Source organism: Giraffa tippelskirchi, chromosome 5 (genome assembly GCF_054371585.1).
Source record: "Giraffa tippelskirchi isolate mGirTip1 chromosome 5, T2T-mGirTip1v1.2.pri, whole genome shotgun sequence".
In the NCBI taxonomy this organism is placed as follows: Eukaryota; Metazoa; Chordata; class Mammalia; order Artiodactyla; family Giraffidae; genus Giraffa; species Giraffa tippelskirchi.
Window position 1 is genome coordinate 116,139,805 of NC_137279.1, and position 15,823 is coordinate 116,155,627.

At 36.6% G+C, this 15,823-nt stretch overlaps 1 protein-coding gene across 1 annotated transcript in view; it reads right to left on the bottom strand.

Moving 5' to 3' along the window:
• LOC145507884 (uncharacterized) overlaps positions 1-15,823 on the bottom strand; it is a 542,600-nt gene that overhangs the window by 301,913 nt on the left and 224,864 nt on the right. The window lies entirely within an intron of this gene.

Sequence of the window (15,823 nt, forward strand, 5' to 3'; positions counted from 1 at the left end):
CATGAACTCCTTATTGCCAAATTCAGACTTAAATTGAAGAAAGTGGGGAAAGACACTAGACCATCCAGGTATGACCTAAATCAAATCCCTTATGATTATACAGTGGAAGTGAGAGATAGATTTAAGGGACTGGATCTGATAGACAGAGTGTCTGATAAACTATGGAGGGAGGTTCCTGACATTGTACAGGAGACAGGGATAAAGACCATCCCCAAGAAAAAGAAATGCAAAAATCTAAATGGCTGTCTGAGGAGGTCTTACAAATAGCTGTGAAAAGAAGAGAATTGAAAAGCAAAGGAGAAAAGGAAAGATATACCCATTTGAATGCATAGTTCCAAAGAATAGCAAGGCGAGATCAGAAGTCTTCCTCTGAGATAAATGCAAAGAAATAGAGGAAAACAATAGAATGGGAAAGACTAAAGATCACTTCAAGAAAATTAGAGATACCAAGGAAACATTTCATGCAAAGATGGACTCAATAAAGGACAGAAAATCAAAGTAGCAGGTACATTGATAAGCTTAAATACTTTTATATAGCTCTTTCTTTCCTGATTTGTAAATAAACGAACAATTATAAAACTGATTTCAGATGACAGCACCAGGCTTCAATAGAAATTATGTTTCCATGTTAATACTTTATTATGGATTTTAATAGAATTTGTTAAAAAAAATCTCATTATGAACAAAATAGAATAAAGAATTCTAGCAACAAAGAGGTCAAACAATCATTGATTAGTTTTAAATTACTGCACTGGTCCTTAGGAGAGGTTAATATTCTGAAGTTAATATTGTATGCTGGCCTTCAACTAGTTCTGGGTTCTGCACTCCAAGGTTGAAATATGAACATCTTATTTCCAAAATATGATAGATTGTACCACCATCTGGGAGGATATTATATAGCTCTATCTCGTTAACATCAGGCTGGGACATGAGATTTGCCTTAGTTCATGATATGAGAATCAAAGTGCCACATGTCTCTTTTGAGCATAACATTTAAGATTTATCAGGTGATTTGGCTTTGCTTTCTTCCCTCTGTAAAAGAAACTTATGTCCCAGGTAGGATCTTCTTCTTTGGCCTAGATCCCAGAAAGAAGAAGACATCTGGAGCAAAGTCATAGATGACTGAGAGCCAGCATGTTTTAAGAACAAGAAATAAACCTCACTTGTTGTAACTCATTAACATTTGAGTGATGTTGCTACCATAGAATAACCTACTCTATCCTAACAAAAATACTAAAACTTGTCAGATTGACCTTGGAGCCTAGCATTAAGAAAAAAGGAAATCATTATAAAAGGCTGGGAAAATGGTGACTGTACATCATGCATTTGAAGAGCATTTACTAAAACCATTCCTCAAACTAGTTGAAAGAAAGATAAAAAGTCTATGGCTTCAGGTAAACGTTGTGAAACAGAATGGTACTAATATGTATTGGTGATTATTGACTGTACTTGACAAGATGCAATGACAAAAGAGATGACCAAAGGAAAGAATTATCTGGTTTAAAACTGTGGAATACAGAGAATCCAGAAATTCTGGGATTTATAGGGTGAATGCAATGGCAACCCACGCCAGTACTCTTGCCTGGAAAATCCCATGGACGGAGGAGCCTGGTAGGCAGTCCATGGAGTTGCAAGGAGTCAGACACGACTGAGAGACTTCACTTTCACGTTTCACTTTCATGCATTTGAGAAGGCAATGGCAACCCACTCCAGTGTTCTTGCCTGGAGAATCCCAGGTACAGAGGAGCCTGGTGAGCTGCCGTCTATGGGGTCGCACAGAGTGGGACACAACTGAAGCGACTTAGCAGCAGCAGCACATGGTGAAAGAAAGGGGTAACTGTTTCTCATAAATAACTAGTAAAAGATAAAGCTGAGAATTGCTTTAAATGGAAAAAAGCAGTTAAAACAGCTTTGAGGCAGTTCTTTGCCTGTGATAACATCTCTGACTATTTTAAGGTACTGCCTAGTAGACCACTTAAGGTTGACAAAATGGCTCAAGGGAAAAAGAGCAACAAAGGAGGAACTCTCCTACTTGTGTTTGATAAGCTCACATATAGGTAAGATGTCTAGAGAGACAGGCATGTCTGAAAAAGTTATGATTGTGGTTTTGCACATACAACTGACTGGAAGCAAAGAGATTAAAACAAAATTATGAGATAGTTGGATTTCAGAAGAGCTATCCACCTGAATCAAGCAGCATGTGATTGCTTGCGACTTAAAATACATTCCAGGTCTCTAACTTTCTCTGAGTGGGAAGCAGGATAAGAAAATTGCTTGGTGCCCAAGATTGGCATATTCTCTAATGCTTTTTAAATATGTGGAGAAGAATGTTGATAGAAAAGTAAAGACTATTCTAAGAATAAATGCAGGGCCATGCAGAGCAATAAACTGAGGAGCTATCCCAAGGAAAGCATCAGCTATCTCAAGACAGAATTCCTTAACACTGGAAAAGGAATATTTCCCTTGGTTCCTTGAAACATTTGCCTAAGGAAGTTTTTGAAATTGCTATGGACCAGAGTAGATACTATTGCGAGATCCTAGACTTTCAGTCTCCGTCACAATTGGATGGAACTTTGGGGAGAAACAAGTGTGGCTGAGGAAGGGAGAAAAAAAATTATTTGCTTGCAATTAACAGGATGAATTATCTGTAACCAAGATCATACAGTTTTGTCTAATTACTTGCTGTTCCCCCATAAAGGAGGTTATCTTCCTCCAATCTATTTTCACAGACTTTTGTGATGGCCTTGCTTTGGCAGGAAATGTGAGTGGAAGAGACAAATGCCACTTCTGAGCAGGAGCTTTCACAGCTACCACACAGGACCAGATTGCCCTTTTCTGTCTGCCATGAGACTAGTGTGATGCTCCTTTGGCCTTTATTCAAGAATTCTTTTAAAAGCCCCATGTTGCAGTCACATTGAGGAAGAGCCTGCAACGTGCTCTAAGCAACACCTCTTTGCTTATTTCTACTATGCTTATCATTGTGGGAGACAGAAAATAAATTTACAAAAACAAACGCTACCAATAGTATTTTATTGGAAATTTGAGGTTGTGTGCATTTTCTGCATGCCTAATACAAATGATATGATTGGCTTATCCAAATCATAAAAAATGGAATCCTTATATTAAAAGATGCAGCAAGAGTTGTGTTAACTAAAGGAATCATTGAATCCTGCACCATTCAAAAAGTCTTAAGCAAAACACAAATGTTTTAAAAGGAGTTTCCTTTTTTAAATTCATTATTTTTGCGTGTTGGTTGGTGATTATTAAGAAAACAAAGGTATGTTTGTTCTTTTCCTTTTCAGGCTGCATAAGAAGACAATCACCTTTTTTCTTTATTTAATTGCTTAATGTTAAAGTTTCCCTATGAATCTGAATTATTGAATAATTAAACCTACTTAAAGTTCTGAAGGGAGGTAATACTGACGAGTTAATTGGTGTGTTCTCCTTCTATTTAAATCTTTGCCAGGCTTTCTCTTTAAATACCCACATTAAGATGACTCCAAAGCTGTATAAACCCTGTTGTTTTTAATAATAACTGAGGAAATGTTTTTAGAGTGCATGCAGGAAAATAAAACCTGATAAACTTAATCTGGACAAATACATAAACAGACTTGCTTGCAGAATGTATCTTTTCTATATAGGTTTAGATTGGAAATTACATCACAGCTCTTAGGTATTTATAAACTAACAAAAAAGATCCCTTTTTATATAAATATGACTTTTTAAGAAGCCAAGAGAGAGGCTGTAGGGATAGTTGCTCCCAAAGTCTGCAATAAATCCACAATTAGAAATCTGTTAGCTCTGTTAAATTTGTTTATAGCCTAACAAGAGCAGCCAACTTTATATACGGATGTCTCTTCATCTTCTGTGTTCACGTATCTACCTTTCATTCTTTTATCATTACCTCTTCTTCTGAAAGCTAATATTTTGCTAATATAGCATATCTTTAGTACCTAGGTTTAAAATCTGATAAACTAGAAGTTGAAGCAACACTGGGATTCTATCATAGATATATATTTGTTTAGGGTTTATGTCAAGGAATTCTTATAAACAGATCCTTCTAGATTGTGGTTGTGGAAACTAGTACTAACTCAAATATTTTTTATGAATTCAAAATTCTTTCAGTGTGAAAAGCAGCTATTGAGGACACTTCTGTTTACTTTTATTGTAAATTTTTATATTTATTTACATATTTGCATCCTTTGTGCCATTTTATTATTTCTTTCTTGAAAAATTATGTTGACTGCTCTTTTTACAAAGTGGGCAGGGTAACCTGTGTTTTCTTTTCTCAATTCACTTCCAGATGATTGACTAAAAGGATAATTTAAAAAAAATTTTTTTGGGTGATTATGGGGGATCATCAATAATTTCAAATTAAATGTAAACTTCCAGAAACCATTTTAGATATTTCTTCTAAAGTAGTAAGTAGGTTATAAAGCAAATGCAAATAAAAAGAAATACTGACATCACATAGTACCTAGTAGTATTATAGTGAAAGTTGCTTGAGTGCTTGTTTTAGATTACATTGTAAAATAATTTCCTTGAAATTTTCAAGTTTATCAACAAGAAAAAGAAGGCAAATGAGATGAAGACTGAAAGACAACATTATTTCTGCCTTATCAGTAAATAGGTTTGCACATTCAAGGTAAAATATATGGGGCAAAATTATTTTTTCCAGCAATTACAGTGTCTTAAAATCATAACATTATTTTTAGTGAACGTGTCAAATGTTGGAGCATACTTTTTTTTACAAGACTGAAAATTACTTACCTCATCTTCCAAAAGTATCTGTGAAATTTTCTTTCACAGATACTTTTGGAAGATGAGGTAAGTAATTTTCAGTCTTGTAAAAATCTGAGGGGTTATTCAAAATAACTGTGAAAAAATTATTTTAGCAGCTATGAAAAGAAAATAATGATATCACACTAAGTTTACAGCTTCTAAATTTGATATTAAACTATATTTAAAGTAATTATTATGATCTGAAATAATGACTTACTACATTTTTTGTTTACAGTTAATGAGTTGCCATTGAATTTTAATCAAAATATTAAAAATGCATCTCTAATAATAATGAATGTTTGTTCAATATTTGAGCTCTGTAATTTTACTTAAATTAAGATATTAATTGCAAAGTTATTCATAAAGTGTCATTTATTGACATTTATTTTCATATACATTTTCATATACATAGATGATAATAGATGACAGATGGAATTCTGGCATTTTCATATGGATTGTAAGAATGTGTGTGTGTGCTCAGTCATTCAGTCATGTTTGACACTTTGTGGCCCCCAGACTCCAACCCATCAGGCTCCTCTGTTCATGGGATTTTCCAGACAAGAATACTGGAGTGGGTTGCCATTTCCCACTTTGAGGTAGTTGATCAGATTATGTTGCCTACCTCGCGGAGACAGAAGAAAGCACTGCAAGGTAGATAGAGCCCACAGCCAAGCAACCATATAAAACATATGGTTCAGGAGCTCAATATATACTGCAGCCTTAACTTTAGTACCCGGATTTTTAAGCTTCCTCTTCAAAACTTCAGTATAATCTGAGGATTCAAATTCAGAGTTATTTCTACTTTCGTTCTTGCTGAGAAAGAGTAAAAATTGCTAATCTCACTCAAATTTTTACCAGGTTTGTTCAGATTCATTTTTTTCTATCCTTCGTACTAAACTTCATCCCTTGAGGAGGGGGAAAAGGTCTGTGAAGCATGCAGCATATCTATCCTTGTGTTTCTTGTAATAAAATGGTGAAAACTAGAATGTGGAATCAGAGACTATGACTACTGCCTCAGTTTCCTTCTTTATCCTTTATTAGCATAACTGAAGGGTAGCACAAATTGAAGCCTGTAAGTTTTTACTGTGCTTAGTCGCTCAGTCGTGTCTGCCTCTTTGTGACCCTATTGACTGTAGTCTGCCAGGTTCCTCTGTCCATGGGGATTCTCCAGGCAAGAATACTAGTGTGGACTGCCATGCTCTCTTCCAGTGGGATCTTCCCAACCCAGGGATTGAACCCAGGTCTCCCACATTGCAGGTGAATTCTTTACTGTCTGAGCCACCAGGGAAGCCCTGGTGTTTTTTACTATGTTTTTACTATGTTGATAAAAACCTTGGGACTGAAGTCAATAGTTTAGCATTCAGTGAAATACTAATTGCTAGTGATAAGATTGTTGTTATTGTTGTTTAGTTGCTAAGTCATGTCTGACTCTTTGCCACCCCATGGACTATAGCCTTCCAGGATCCTCTGTCCATGGGATTTCCTACGCAAGAATACTGGGGTGGGTTGCCATTTCCTTCTCCAGGGGATTTTCCTGACCCAGGGATCGACCCATGTTTCTTGCCTCTCCTGCACTGGCAGGTGTATTCTTTACAGTCTGAGCCACCAGGAAAGCCTAGAACAAGACAAACTAGGAACTAAAACCACTGTCCAGAAACATGGACAGGATTGGACAGGATTGATACTAGGCACTGCACGGACCATAACCTTGTCTTCAGAGTCATTTACTTTATGTTTTGGTCCTGACCTTTTGACACACAGAAAAACAGTGAAACCTCTCCCAAAACTATATCCCCAGCCTGCTCATCCTTCTTACATGTTCATTCTTTGGTCACAGTAGTGGCAGGGTGAGATGGGGAAAGGAGGAATAGGCTCTAGGTAATGGATTCAGTCAATAAAACTCATTATTAAATGAATAATGTTTGAAGTCTTCCTTTCCCTTCTCTCTCTCTCCTCTCCCATATGTCTATAATATCTAGAAAAACATACTGTTTTCCAAAATCTATTACACTGGGAGCCTAAAGAAATTCTTCTTTGTGTGAGAGGTTATATTCCAGTAAAGGAGACATTAACAAAATAATCACAGAATACAAAATGTATCTGGTAAGTTGGATTGGTATTCATAAAGTAGAAATGAGGATCTGACATTGTTGGGCCCTCAGGGTGGGGAGCAGCAGGAGATAGAGGGCATGATTGAATATCAGTGTCTTTTTTTTTTCCCCCAAAGAATGACTTTTAAACTAAGATCAGAAGGAATGGTTGCTTTTATTATCTGAGTATGAAAGACAAAAGTATAAACTTACTGAAAACTGCTTTTCCTTTACATACAAAGAGTTATTTTTAATCTGGTAATCAATAGTTTGCTAATGGATTTAACTATGAATTCAGTATCAGGAAAACTACAGAAAACAATTAAAACTTAGTCTCCGTTTCAACAAGTTTGCAAATTAATGAAGGTGCTAAAATAGATATACATTAAGTCTATATTAGTGTTCATGGACAAGTTTGGGAATGCATATGAAGGAACTCTTCATTGTCTAAATTCTTTAAATTAATACAATACTCCCACACTGATTTATAATACTTTGTCCTCTTTTAAACTTTAGACATTGAAATTCAATGAAAAATAGAATTCTTGAGAAAACACACACACACCCATACACATACACCCATGAACTTCAGAACTTCAGAAATTCTTAAAATGCTTTAGTAATGTTCTAAGACCTTGTTGGTTGCAGTTGTTCAGGTTCTCACTTAAAGTCCAACAAATGTTTCCTGATATAGGATAATGAGCCACCACACTTTTACAATGTTTTCTGATAGAAAGCACACCTATGTACCGTTTTCCTAATGTTGTATGTTATACTTCTTTCTCTGTATGATACAATTTTATCTAATGAAAACTCCAAATAGATCATTTTTGACTATAGAGAAAGTAGAAGTATTGGAATTCATTTTTAAGTTTTGAACTTTAATGAATCATGATTGACTCCTAACAGAATGCTTGTTGTCTATAACTCTTCCTTGTTGTTTTTTTTAATTTTTTAATTATTTTACTTTTAATTGGAGAATAATTGCTTTACAACATTGTATTGGTTTCTGCCATATATCAACATGAATCGGCCTTAACTATATGTATGTCCTCTCCCTCTTGAACCTCCTTCCCACCTTCCACCACATCCCACCCCTCTAGGTTGTCACAGAGTTCTTCGGTGTTTTAGACTAAAGATATTTTCAAGACTCTAAATGATCTTTTTTTCCCCCAACAATGACTGCATTGAGAAAAGTAATGTAATCTCTCTTTGGTCTTTATTCTGCTTAATTTCCTTTTTTAAATTTTGGCTACATCTAATTTATACTTCAATTTTAATAAATTTTTAAAATTCCTTACTGTTTGGAAAGTATAGAGAAAGTACAACTAGTTTTGTTGTTAGCCAACTGGTTATGTAACTAATTAATTTCATAAAAATATGTTCGAAGAATAAAAGATGAAACAGAGTTTGGTTAATCAGTGCCAGTTTACTTGTCTGTGGAGAAGCAAGAGAGGAGCCTATGGACACAGTTAAATGGTTTTCAAAGGTGTTCTTAATGTCAGATGTCTCAAAACATACTTCAAGTTGTAAGTAAAGAATTATATTGTTAATTCACTATTTTAGAGCTTTTTTCCTGTCATCATACTCAATGTTGATTTACTTAACCAGAAATTGAATGATGTTCAGTTTTAGCTCTTTCTGAAGATATGTCTTTTCTTTTTGTTTTGCTTTTTTATGAGCTACATTGTCTTTTAGCCTAGTGCTGCTGGTTTAGCTATTAATTTTTCAGAGAGAAAATTTTCTAGAAGTACACCTACTCTTACTCATTTGAATAAGTCCCCAAATCTATCACCTGACAGACTGTAAACCAAGTTTTGATCATTTTAGTTTCAAATAAAGGACTTCACCCAGTTGGTTAATGCTGCTGCTACTGCTGCTGTTAAGTCGCTTCAGTCGTGTCCGACTCTGTGCGACCCCATAGAAGGCAGCCCACCAGGCTCCGCGGTCCCTGGGATTCTCCAGGCAAGAACACTGGAGTGGGTTGCCATTTCCTTCTCCAATGCATGAAAGTGAAAAGTGAGAGTGAAGTCGCTCAGTCGTGTCCGACTCTTTGCGACCCCATGGACTGCAGCCTACCAGGCTTCTCCCTTCATGGGATTTTCCAGGCAAGAGTACTGGGGTGGGTTGCCATTGCCTTCTCCAAAGTTGGTTAATAAAGGTATCTAAATAAATGACTAGTATGTTTAAACATTATGCATGTATTTCTGCAAAACATTATTTGATGTTTGTGAGTATACACTGTATTTAAAAGATATCACTGCTTCCATGAAGCCAATCCTTGACAATACATAGATTTTTCCAGTTCTTTTTGTCTCTATTCTACTCTAGAAAAACCTATCAAGAGAACAGAAGTAAGGCAAGTCAAGAAAACTACAAAAACAGACAGAAAATGTTGGCACACAGTAGACCATCAAGCCATTGAAAGATCCAGTGAAATTCAGCTGCAAGAAACTGAAGCCATTCTATCCATCTTAATGAAGAAGTTTAAACACAGGAAATTAGTTTCTTTCAAAAATCAACTGGAGGACAGCAAGAGGCATTGTAGGCTGACTTTCCAGAAATTACTCCACCGTTCCACAAGGTCCAAGTAGAGAACTGATATTTCTGCCACTACACAAGTGGTTATTTGGGGGCTTATGATAGAAGCTTTGACTCAGAGAGCTTCTTATGCTTGTCAAGTGGAAGCCATCCCACTTCTGCCTCCTATTCCTCAACCTTTTAGAAAGAAGCTGGAAGAATGCAAATTATAAGCTCTGACATATAGATAGGCACAGTCAAAGGAGATCATGGCGACTCAACATATCCACTACATACTCATCCTTCTTACTCTTTTATAACTGGACATTCTATTCAGAATATTTTAATCCTTTTCTCATTTTCATGTAAACTAAATTGTTCTGAGCTGGAATTTTGAAGCCCATCATATATGTTAGAAAGTGAGCCTACTTATAATTAATTAACTGGGTCTTCTTACAAATTTGAAAGACATAGGGTTTAGTAACTGTCTTTAATTTGTTTTTTGAGTACTAGAAACTAACAGTCAGGTTACAGTGTTATTTTTCCTTAGGAAAATCTGCAAGTCACTTGAGTCATTTCTCAGTTACATAATGACTATATTTCTAATCATCTTACATTCTATTCATTTGGTTCATAACATTTCTATTGAACTCACAGTTTATGCATTGGAAACATTTTCATTGATCAAGGTTCTATTCTCTTCATTATTCCCATCTCTTTTTTCTCTCTCTAAATCCACGACAAATAACAAGGGAACAATCCAGGACAAATTCAGAAAATAAATATTTATTTAATTAGTACACCATAGTGCTTTCAGACATACAGATATGTATAGTGTGCCCTCCTACCACAAAGTTGGAGTTTAACAGAAAGTTTAAATGTCATGATACTGTAGTACAAAATATAAAAGTGCATGTATAAATTACAGTTGTTTCTTCCACTTACTTTCTCATCCACACTCTGTGCCTCTTTTGCCTCATTTTAAAGATCTTATTCCTGATCTTTAAAATGCTTTAATGTAATATGGCAGTCAGGACAATTAAATTCAGCCATAAGCAATAAAACTGCTTAAATTCAGTTCCATAGCAGAGCTGCAGACAATAAAGATGTTTGCAGATATGTCTTAGAATTCTCCCTTACTGATATTCAGATACCAAGTGCCATTGATGTTTCTTTTAAAACACTGTCACATCTGTATTTTTCCTCTTTATGCATCAATACCAGAGGCTTCACCTAAATGACTCTTTAAGCTCCACTTTTCCCAGCTTTCAATTTCTGTGTATATGTATGTATCTGTTTCTGTTTTTCTCTGCTCATCTTGTCTCTGACTATAACTCTTTCTTCTCTCTCTTTCTGATTCACATTGTAAGTCCTTGTCAAAAATAATCTTGATCAAATAAAACTTTCTGACATCTCCATGCTTAATACTTTTTAGTAGTTTGCTCTTCTCCCTTGGATCAAGTCATAGGCTTATAAAAAGGATATATTAAAATTACTTATCCTGTACTCTCAATTTGCAGATGAAGGAATAAGCTTCAGAGAGTGATTTTTATATACACTTAAACATTTTGTGCTCTCTATATGTCCATTCATTCACCATTCATCAAATATTTATACAGTGACCAGATTGATTCAGCAAACAACCATACATTTTCATCTTGTTTTACACAGTGCCTAGCAGTGAACTTGACTTCTGCAATGTGTGCAAACAATATTGATTGGATGGATAAAGGAGTGTATGGTTGGACGAGTGACAGAATGATTGCAAAATATTCTGGGAATCCAAAAATTACAACAGTCTTTCATTATAATTCATCATTAGTGACTTTTTCCAATTTCAAAATAGAAGACAGAAGGGTTGGAAACTTCCTTGGAAAGGTTAGATTACTAACTTCAAAGCTGTATTGGTAGAGCAAACCAGCTTTATATATTTCAGGTTGGTTTAAATAATTTAATGGAATTTACAAACTAATGTCCTCCAAGTCAAACTTTAGTGCTACCAGTGCCCATGACGACCTCTGTGTTGCCCTGCAAAGAGACATTTATAGCATATATCTGAATGCAGAGTTCCAAAGAATAGCAAGGAGAGATAAGAAAGCCTTCCTCAGCGATCAATGCAAAGAAATAGAGGAAAACAATACAATGGGAAAGACTAGAGATCTCTTCAAGAAAATTAGAGATAACAAGGGAACATTTCATGCAAAGATGGGCTCCATAAACGACAGAAATGGTATGGATCAAACAGAAGCAGAAGATATTAAGAAGAGGTGGCAAGAATACACAGAAGATTTGTACAAAAACGATTTTCACGACCCAGATAATCACAATGGTATGATCACTCACAGTCAGCTAGAGCCAGACATCCTGGAATGTGAAGTCAAGTGGGCCTTAGGAAGCATCACCACGAACAAAGCTAGTGGAGGTGATGGAATTCCAGTTGAGCTATTTCAAATCCTGAAAGATGATGCTGTGAAAGTGCTGCATTCAATATGTCAGCAAATCTGGAAAACTCAGCAGTGGCCACAGGACTGAAAAAGTTCAGTTTTCATTCCAATCCCAAAGAAAGGCAATGCCAAAGAATGCTCAAATTACCACACAATTTCACTTATCTCATACGCTAGAAAAGTAATGCTCAAAATTTTCCAAGCCAGGCTTCAGCAATACGTGAACCGCAAACTTCCAGATGTTCAAGCTGGTTTTCGAAAAGGCAGAGGAACCAGAGATCAAATTGCCAACATCTGCTGGATCATCGAAAAAGCAAGAGAGTTCCAGAGAAACATCTATTTCTGCTTTATTGACTATGCCGAAGCCTTTGACTATGTGGATCACAATAAACTGTGGAAAATTCTGAAAGAGATGGGAATACCAGACCACCTGACCTGCCTCTTGAGATATCTGTATGCAGGACAGGAAGCAACAGTTAGAACTGGACATGGAACAACAGACTGGTTCCAAATAGGTAAAGCAGTATGTCAAGGCCGTACATTGTCACCCTGCTTATTTAAATTATATGAAGAGTACATCATGAGAAACGCTGGGCTGGAGGAAGCACAAGTTGGAATCAAGAATGCTGGGAGAAATATCAGTAACCTCAGATATGCAGATGACACCACCCTTATGGCAGAAAGTGAAGAACTAAATAGTCTCTTGATGAAAGTGAAAGAGGAGAGTGAAAAAGTTGGCTTTAAGCTCAATATTCAGAAAACTAAGATCATGGGATCCGGTCCAATTACTTCATGGGAAATAGATGGGGAAACAGTGGAAACAGTGTCAGACTTTATTTTTGGGGGCTCCAAATCACTGCTGATGGTGACTGCAGCCATAAAATTAAAAGACACTTACTCCTTGGAAGGAAAGTTATGACCAACCTAGACAGCATAATAAAAGCAGAAACATTACTTTGTCAACAAAGGTCCGTCTAGTCAAGGCTATTGTTTTTCCAGTGGTCACATATGGATATGAGATTTGTACTATAAAGAGACCTGAGCGCTGAAGAATTGATGCTTTTGAACTGTGGTGTTGGAGAACTCTTGAGAGTCCCTTGGACTGCAAGGAGATCCAACCAGTCCATTTTAAAGGAGATCAGTCCTGGGTGTTCATTGGAAGGACTGATGTTAAAGCTGAAACTGTAATACCTTGGCCACCTGATGTGAATAGCTGACTCATTTGAAAAGACCCTGATGCTGGGAAAGACTGAGGGCAGGAGGAGAAGGGGACGACAGAAGATGAGATGGTTGGATGGCATCACCGACTCAATGGACATGGTTTGGGCGGACTCCGGGAGTTGGCGATGGACAGGGAGGCCTGGTGTGCTGCGGTTCATGGTGTCCCAAAGGGTTGGACACAACTGAGCAACTGAACTGAACTGATAGCATGTATTACTTGTATCCAATCATAAATACAAACTTACTGAGTGGGTATATTAGCGGATAGAAGATTCCCAAATTTTTGGAGCTTACATTATAATACATACAATAAACATAATAAAGTATTTAATACACTATCTTGGAAACTAATACCTGCTAGAAGAAAAAGAAAAACTTAAAGCACATAAAGTAAGGTTGATTGGGTGTTCTGGGCAAGTGAGGGGGACAGATTATGCCATTAAACTATGCAGTGGGAACCAGCCTCACTGAGAGGTTGAGGCATGAGAAGAGGCTTGGAAGAAGATGATGTTTCTAGCAAAGAAAAGAGTTGAACAAAACTTGAGGCAGAATTTTGCATATAATATTTGTTCAAAAAGAAGGATGTCAGTGTGGTTGGAGCCAGGGAACATGGTACTAAAGAGGTCAGAGATATTAAGATGACATTTGATAATGTGGTGTATTACATTGATTGATTTGCGGATGTTAAAAAAACCTTGCATTCCTGGGATAAAGCCCACTTGGTCATGATGTATGATCTTTTTAATATGATGTTGGATTCTGTTTGCTAGAATTTTATTAAGGATTTTTGCATCTATATCAAAGAGGACACAAGCAGATGGAGAAATATACCGTGTTCATGGATTGGAAGAATTAATATAGTGAAAATGAGTATTCTACCCAAAGCAATCTACAGATTCAATGCAATCCCTATCAAGCTACCAATGGTATTTTTCACAGAACTAGAACAAATCATCTCACAATTTGTATGGAAATATAAGAAACCTCGAATAGCCAAAGCAATCTTGAGGAAGAAGAATGGAACTGGAGGAATCAACCTGCCTGACTTCAGGCTCTACTACAAAGCCACAGTCATCAAGACAGTATGGTATTGGCACAAAGATAGAAATATAGATCAATGGAACAAAATAGAAAGCCCAGAGATAAACCCACGCACATATGGACACCTTATCTTCGACAAAGGAGGCAAGAATATACAATGGAGAAAAGACAATCTCTTTAACAAGTGGTGCTGGGAAAACTGGTCAACCACTTGTAAAAGAATGAAACTAGAACACTTCCTAACACCGTACACGAAAATAAACTCAAAATGGATTAAAGATCTAAACGTAAGACCAGAAACAATAAAACTCCTAGAGGAAAACATAGGCAAAACACTCTCCGACATAAATCACAGCAGGATCCTCCATGACCCACCTCCCAGAATATTGGAAATAAAAGCAAAAATAAACAAATGGGACCTAATTAAAATTAAAAGCTTTTGCACAACAAAGGAAACTATAAACAAGGTGAAAAGACAGCCTTCAGAATGGGAGAAAATAATAGCAAATGAAGCAACAGACAAACAATTAATCTCAAAAATATACAAGCAACTTCTGCAGCTGAATTCCCGAAAAATAAACGACCCAATCAAAAAATGGGCCAAAGAACTAAACAGACATTTCTCCAAAGAAGACATACAGATGGCTAACAAACACATGAAAAGATGCTCAACATCACTCATTATTAGAGAAATGCAAATCAAAACCACAATGAGGTATCATTTCACACCAGTCAGAATGGCTGCTATCCAAAAGTCTACAAGCAATAAATGCTGGAGAGGGTGTGGAGAAAAGGGAACCCTCTTACACTGTTGGTGGGAATGCAAACTAGTACAGCCACTATGGAGAACAGTGTGGAGATTCCTTAAAAAACTGGGAATAGAACTGCCATATGACCCAGCAATCCCACTGCTGGGCATATACACCGAGGAAACCAGAATTGAAAGAGACGCGTGTACCCCAATGTTCATCGCAGCACTGTTTACAATAGCCAGGACATGGAAGCAACCTAGATGTCCATCAGCAGATGAATGGATAAGGAAGCTGTGGTACATATACACAATGGAATATTACTCAGCCATTAAAAAAAATACATTTGAATCGGTTCTACTGAGATGGATGAAACTGGAGCCCATTATACAGAGTGAAGTAAGCCAGAAAGAAAAACAACAATACAGTATACTAATGCATATATATGGAATTTGAAAGATGGTAACGATAACCCTACATGCGAGACAGAATAAGAGACACAGATGCATGGAACAATTTTATGGACTCTGAGGGAGAAGGTGAGGGTGGGACGTTCTGGGAGAATGGCATTGAGACATGTGTATTGTCATATGTGAAACAGAGCACCATTCCATGTTCGATGCATGTGACAAGGGCTCAGGGCCGGGGCAATGGGATGATCCAGAAGGATGGGATGGGGAGGGAGGTGGGTGGGGGGTCCGGGAAGGGGAACATATGTAAACCCATGGCTGATTCATGTCAATGTATGGCAAAAACTATTACAATATTGTAAAGTAATTAGCCCCCAACTAAAATAAATAAATTTATAAAAAAAAAAAAAAAAAAAGATGACATTTGAGACATGGAATAGACTCCTGTTGAGTCTATTCTATCCTGTTGAGCCTTGAAGAAAATTTTAAGTGCTTCAGCTTTTACTTTGAGTAAAATAAAGAGTTCAGGGTTTTTAACATTGTTCGGTTCTGTTCTGTGATATTTA